Source organism: Octodon degus, unplaced genomic scaffold (genome assembly GCF_000260255.1).
Source record: "Octodon degus isolate 3935 unplaced genomic scaffold, OctDeg1.0 scaffold00053, whole genome shotgun sequence".
In the NCBI taxonomy this organism is placed as follows: domain Eukaryota; kingdom Metazoa; phylum Chordata; class Mammalia; order Rodentia; family Octodontidae; genus Octodon; species Octodon degus.
The window spans coordinates 9836116-9843612 of NW_004524629.1; the positions used below are offsets into that span (position 1 = coordinate 9836116).

Sequence of the window (7497 nt, forward strand, 5' to 3'; positions counted from 1 at the left end):
ACCACCTCTCAAGCTCTAAGGTTGTCTCCGTGGAGGATGTCTGGCCCTTTAGTGACATCATTTATATCAGCTCAATCAGATGGCAGGCATGGCATTTGTCATAGCTTGGATCTGAAATGTTTTACCTCAGAAGTGGTAGGCTTAGTCCTCAGTGCAGCAGTGCTCCAGGTGGGACTTAGTGGAGGTGATTCACCGTGAGAGCTCTGAGCTCACCCAGATGACTTGCTGAAGGCTTCAATGTCACATTGAAGATAGTTTTCCCATCTTAGCTAATGGTTCCTCTTCTATTTGTCTATCTCCTCAAAACACCACATAGTATCATCCTATTTTTCCTGTCTCTTCCTTATATTCCCAATCACTGGAAAGTGCTACGGCTGCTTCTTTGAGTCGTATCTCCCAGTGTCCTGTCTGCTACATTCCCCATGCCTTGACCTTAGCCAAGGCCATTTGCTCTTCTCACTGAGATCACTAGGATGACATTCTAGGCGACTACTCAGCTCCTTTCCAGTCCTGCCCATTTGTTCTCTGCATAAGTCAGAGTGAGGCTTTTACCTATACAAAGAAGCAGTCACTCCCTTAAAATTAAATGATTCCCCTTGCCTCTATGTGATTCTCTTACTCTTTATCTCTTGCCTTCTATCCTGACTAGGATGAAGAGGTCTTGCTTCTTTTCTTTCTCTAGCCTCTCCTTGTTCCCTGCACTTTCACACATACTTACTGTTCTTTAACCTCCCAACCCTAAACTTCTTCCAATGGGAGACACTTAAGTCTCAGAGTAAAAGCTGTGTCCTGAGGAAAGACTCTCTTGACTTTTCTAAAGCAATCACTAGTCTATGTCACCAATTTGCTCTTGTAGAATACTGTATGTGTCTTTCCTAATACACGACAACTTATTCATTTGTCTCATGACATACAGATCATAAGTTTCATGAGAGTGAACACTATGGACCTTGTCCACTTCTATATACCTAGATCTTAGCATGGTTTACAGCATGTTGTTTACTTCTACAGAATTTCTGTAACAACATACTGCAGAATGGACAGCATATACAAAAATTTACTAATTTACTATGTTACAGTCAGAGATCAAGGAGTTGGCAAGTTCTGTTTCCTGTGAGGCCTGTGAGGAAAGATCTGCTCTATGCGTCCTCTAGCTTCTGGTGCTTTTCTAGCTATCTGTCCTTCCTTGGCTTGCTGAAGATTCCTGGTGACCCCTGCTTTCCTCTCCAAATGTCATTCTTCCTGTATGTATCTGTATCCACAGTCCTCTTTGCATAAAGACATCAGGGCAACTCCAAGCCTACAAGGCCTGGATACACTGTCTGGCACCTCTACCGTGACACAGCTGAGACAGGACTGCTGAGAGAGGATCAAAATACCTAAGCATCTTTCTCTCTCATCTGAGCACCTTCTTCCTTTTTTCAAAATACAAGGCCACATGTTTCCTGGAGTTAGAAACTGCATTCTAACTGCTGGGATCCCCTCATCTAATACCACATCCCATAGGGTCATCCCTCCTCACTCCATGGAGACTTAAAGTTTTGGGTTAAGGTTATGGGATGTCCCAACCCATGAGAGAGGGATGCCCCCCTTCTTTTTTCCCTGGATGCACCATCCTGCCCCTGGGAGTGGAGAAGGTAAGGGAAAGACATCTCAGGAGTTCCTCTCTGAGTGTAACAGAGACAGCAAACTATTGTACCTGGCTGAAATTGGGGATAGTGGCATGGATGGCTATTGCTGAGGGCAGCTATATGCCTTGCCCTGTCAATTACAGGCTTCCATGCTTCCTCCAGAGGGCTCATCAGTCCAGCTGAACTCACTGTCGAATAAAAGCTTTCAGTAGAGCATAATCAGAGCAGAACAAGAGTGCAGAGGACCAGCTGTAGGGATGGGGAATGGGTACAGAGAGGAGCTCCCTGGAAAGACAGGCAGCAACAAGCATTCCAAGAGTAGAAGCAGAAAATACATGTTTCACATGAACACTGTCTTCCTCCTACAATATGTGCTCACCATTCAGACTTAACATGCAGCATTAACACACCAAAATGTGAAGAAAAAATAAAAATGGACACCTAGTCATACTTTATTAGAACTCATTCTAATTACCTCACTTAACTCAGATAATTACATCTGAAATGACTTTATTTCCTAATAAGATTACATTTTCAGGTAAAGGGGATTAAGATCTCAATGTAGCAATATTTGGAAGGCATAATTCAACTTATAACACACCTGAAGGTGTTTGTCAACCATCAGCTCTTAGCTGGGATGTGGGAAAGGCAGTAGCTGAATGCAGGGCTATCAAAGGTCGTCTTTCTTCCAAATCCCAAGTAATATAAATTTCTTTTTTCCTTTTCTAATCACCTACCTCTGGGGCATTCATTCTTAAATGTCATCACCATCAGAGATAATGTGGATACAATCGTAAAGCCGGGTTACCTGCATCAGTGGAGAGTCCAGAACCAAACATTTCCTGCAAATAAGTCAGCGGTTTATACCATATCTTTATCACATGGTTCCCACTCCTGGAATGGGAAGCGCTATCATAATAACAATGGTAATGCTTTACATTAAATCTTGATTTATGAAGCTGCGAGGAGTTTTCAACCCAGCTTACACTGGCGCTGCTCTAGGAAGCCTGCGATAACAACCTTGATGTCATGGCTGTTCCAACTGCTTTGGTGAAGGAGCGCTGTCAGCACACTGTGCCCTGGCACTCACCAAGTCCAACCAACGCATCTACAGCGATAACCGCTTTGCACACATTTGGCAATTTGTTTTATAGTTACTTTAAGACAAAGTTTTAAGCATTAAGGTACAAGCACCCTAAGCATGTCTTAACAGGTATTCTTTAGGAAACAGGGCCTGTGGCAAAAGGACTAATCAAAGCAAGCAGACTAATCACAGCAAGCAGAAATAAAGGAAAAGAAACAAGGAAGAAAGGGATCAGAACAAATACAGAGAAGTACATTAGCAAGATGGCCATGTAATCGGTCTGTAGCACGGTGTAACACAAGAGTGCACCTCAGAAGACTAGTGGCAAGGGGATGGATCTACCTGTAGGTTCCCTCCCACTTCCAACACAGCACATGGCATGGAACTTTAGGTCTGCTGCACCTTTGCATTGTGTCACATGGGTTATACAAGAAACTGCCTCTTTAGGTTCAGTCTAGACAGGCAGCTGGCAAAATGTGCATTCTTAGTCAACACTGCATGGAGCTCATCAATCTATAATGGTGAGTACAGCTACAGAGACCTCAATCAAGGACAAAGGGAGACATGCAAGCTGCTGCCTATCAAGAATTGTAAAGGGTCTGAGATTGTACTCTCCTTGGCAGCCGCCACATAATCTTGTCTCATTTTCATATTGGTCAGAGCTATAAGTAGCCTCCTGGATAAAAGAGAAAGGACTGCACTGCTTACATTAATTGTAAGAACCAGAGTATCGCCATTTGCATAGTTCTTTAAGTTCAGATCCAAAAGTTGGCTTGAAAACTGCCGGATTAGAGTGGACTACACAGTAGGTTGCATTTTAGGACAATATCTTGGTGTATAAAAAACCCCAAATTTTCTATAACAGGTGGGAATTGGGTCTGACCTTTGCCCTGAAACACAGCAGTGTCTATTAACCCTGACTATAAACAAACCTGCCTTTTGTTCTAGAGGGAGATGCTGTTATTATCTATGACCAAAGCCAGTCAGTATCACTATATGCAACTCCTGTGAAAAGTGTGAGACCCGGGGATAATGGCCTCACTCTATGCCAGCCTGTATGCAAGGAGACTTGTAGCCAGAGTGGTTCATAAGCCACACCTGGCACGTCTTCCTATATCAGAGAATTACCATTTGCAAATGTCATGACACAGGGCTGAAAACCATATGCCAATATGTGATATTCAATTTTCTTTTCCTGTATTAGAATGGAAAGCTAATACATCTCTTAAGTTTCTATTCCCAGTATAACTATGAGAATATTTCAGGAGTTACTGTTTTTTTTTTCTTAGCCTATTTTTTCTATTAGGATATTTAGTTAATCAAAGCTATACAAACTCTGAGATAAACACTACCTTCCTTCTGCTGCTCCAAAGACTGCCGTCTATGCTTAAAAAGTGCAATGTGTGCATATGTTATAGCAAATAAGGTTGATGTATGGAACATAACTAAACTGTAGAAGAAAGTGTAAATATCTATAATTTCATTTGTAACTGCAATTTCAAAGCACACTCATTCCATTTCACAGATCAGGAAAATGAAGCTCTGAGAGCATTAAGAAACTTAGATGAAGAACCCACTATTGAAATCTGATGTTTAAATTACGGCCAATGTTATGTTCTATGCTAACAGCTGCCCTCTTTAAAAGAGCTTTAAAAATGCATAAGGAAAAGGGAGACTAAAGTAAACACTTTTGGTATAGATACTGAGAACAGGATGAGGTTGAGGGATAGGGTGGTGACTTAACTGTTGCTTTTAGCATCATATTTAAAATAATCTCTGAAATCTTGGCCTGTGAATTCTGTATTACCTTCTGGTCCCAGTCATTCTAAATGGTTCACTAGAGTAATTCAATGAAAAGTTGCACGTCCTGGTATGACTTACGATGGTCCTCCTGATGGATTCTGTCATAGGTTTCCAGCCCCATGTAGAAACCTTTTTTCATAAGAGACACACACTTCACTGGGTGGAGCTCATCTGTAAACACTGTACTGTCTGAGCATTTCATCGGCCGAGTTATATAGTGTTTAGAATTTCAAGAAAAAGGAGAGTGAAAGAAGATAAGCAATAGAATAGTTGCAAACACCCTCTAAAATTCAAAATGATAAAATTGCCCATAAAACTTTAAAACTACAATTTAAATCAATATATTTTCTCAAGAACTATAAAAAATGTACATCTTAAAATCCTCCAGAAATCACAATATTCGGTCAATGCCTAAAGGAGTTTCAGTCAGTGGTGGAGAACCTGCACCACTCATGCCCCAGCAGGTTGTTTGTCATCACTGAAAGCTCTGTACATTTCACCATCGCTGGTCCAAGTCATTTAATAAAGGGTTAAATCCATATAGCACTGATCAGAAAGCAATGTGTTTTATACCAGACTGAAATCATGGAATACATTCATGAGAATGACGTATACATTGTACAAGTGCAAAATTGCCATATTGAAAAGCAGAGAACCCTGTTCCACATCTCAACCTATGTCACTGTGTCTACACCTTCTTAAATCCCCAAAGTTTTTCTTTTTTTGTGGTCTCTGTGGAAATGCTGCAATTCATAACCTTTCCATCCAGTTTGCTCTTGGCTGCCAAAGGAAGGAAAGAAGATGAATGATTTTAATTCTTAGTGTTATGCCTCCTGTTGGGACTCTGCTGCCAGCTGGTCTGGCTGCAGCTCAGTTGTAGGATGCTGTACTCATGTGAAATTTTCACACGGAGATTATAGGACTGGGAAGAAGGCCGATGTGCAGGAAAGCTTGCTCCTTGCACAGCAAGATTAAGGCCACACAGCAGGGCAAGAAGCATGGGGACACATACTTCTGCCTCTGAATGCTCCTCTGGCCCAGCAGGAGGAGGAAACTGACTCATGGCCAGCACAGAAGTTTGATTTAATGCTATTTTTATAAACTCAACACAATTCACACAAACCTATTCAGAGCAGAAACAAATGTGTGACACAGTGAGGAAGAGCCTGATAAAAAGGATTGTGCTGTGCTTTATTGTTTTAATTGATTTATCAAGTTTGAGGAGAAATGAGTAGTCAGCTCGCTTGATGAGATATTACATGAACAGCAGTCCTTGAGGACAGATGAAAGAACCAAGCACAGTACTAGGAAGAGAAGGAGAAGGAGAGGTCAGAGCAAGGAACAACTGCAAAATGAATAGACTTTTCTGACCAGAGTAGTCAAGGTTTCCTCCTCCATGGTTGCCTGAGATAAGCACAAACGCATACTCACAAATATACACATTCTGACCAATGGGATAGTAATATTAGGTGATTGAAGTGATAGATTGTTAACCCTGGAGAAAGAAGAAAAGGAAAAAAAAAAAGGAATAAGGCAAAACAAAGTAAGATGAAAAACTAAGAGATAGAAAAGTTAGACAATAAATTAGGGACTTTGTGTTGGGTTGTTACTGTTAACAACATACTGGCTCTCTGCTCTTGCGTGCCTACCAACAGCCATTCTTCCCTTGCAGCCAGCAGGGATCCAGACAAGATGGTGAAGGTCAGAGTGAATGGATTTGGCCATATTGGATGCCTGGTTGCCAGGGCTGCTTTTAACTCTGGCAAGGTGGATGTTGTGGCCATCAATGACCCCTTCATTGGCCTCAACTACATGGCCTACATGTTCCAGTACGATTCCACCTACAGCAAGTTCCATGGCACTGACAGGCTGAGAATGGGAAGCTTGTCATCAATGGAAAGGTCATCTCCATCTTCCAAGAGTGAGATCCCACCAACATCAAGTGGGGTGATGCTGGTGCTGAGTACATGGTGGACTCTACTGGTGTCTTCAGCACCATGGAGAGGGTCGGGGTTCACTTGAAGGGTGATGCCAAAAGGGTCATCATCTCTGCCCTTTCCACCAGTACCCCCATGTTTGTGATGGATGTGAATCACAACTCCTTCAAAATTGTCAGCAACGCTTCTTGTACCACCAACTGCTTAGCCCTGCTGGTCAAGGTCATTCATGATAACTTTAGCATAATAGAAGACTCATGACCACAGTCCATGACATCACTGCCACCCAGAAGATTGTGGATAGACCCTCTAGGAAGCTGTGGCATGATGGTCATGGGGCTGCCCAGAACATCATGCCTACATCCACTGGTGCTGCCAAGGCTGTGGGCAAGGTCATCCCAGAGCTGAATGGGAAGCTCATAGGCATGGCCTTCCATATGCCCACTCTCAATATGTCAGTGGTGGACCTGACTGCTGCCTGAAGAAAGTGGCTAAATACCACAACAGCAAGAAGGTGGTGAAGCAGGCATCAGATGTTCCGCTCAAAGGCATCCTGGGTTACACCAAGGACTAGGTTGTGTCTTATGACCATAACAGTGACACCCACTATTCCATCTATGATGCTGGATCTGGCATCACCCTGAATGACCACTTTGTCAAGCTCATTTCCTGGTATGACAATGAGTTCGGCTATAGCAACAGGGTAGTGGACCTTATGGTCCACACGGCCTTTGAGGAGTAAGTGCCCCCCTGCCACAGCCCAGAGAGACCAGAGGGATGTAACTTAACACTGTAGAAGTTACTGCCCTACTCAGCCCCAACACTGAGAATCTCCCCCTCACAGCTTCCATCCCAGGACCCCTAGAAAGGAAGGGGCTTTGGGAGCCCTGGCTCCCTGCCCTTGCACACCAGCAATAAAGCCCACTGTACCCCCTCAAAAAATACTGTAGGAACCAAGATTTGCACGCTTTCTTTTGGATGGATAGACATTTCCCTAAAGTAAACCTTTAAAGATTTTTCAACATCAAATTTTCTGGGCAGA

At 42.8% G+C, this 7497-nt stretch overlaps 1 pseudogene; it reads left to right on the forward strand.

Moving 5' to 3' along the window:
* Positions 1 to 6210: 6210 nt before the first annotated feature.
* LOC101581146 lies at positions 6211 to 7197 on the forward strand (annotated as a pseudogene).
* Positions 7198 to 7497: the final 300 nt, after the last annotated feature.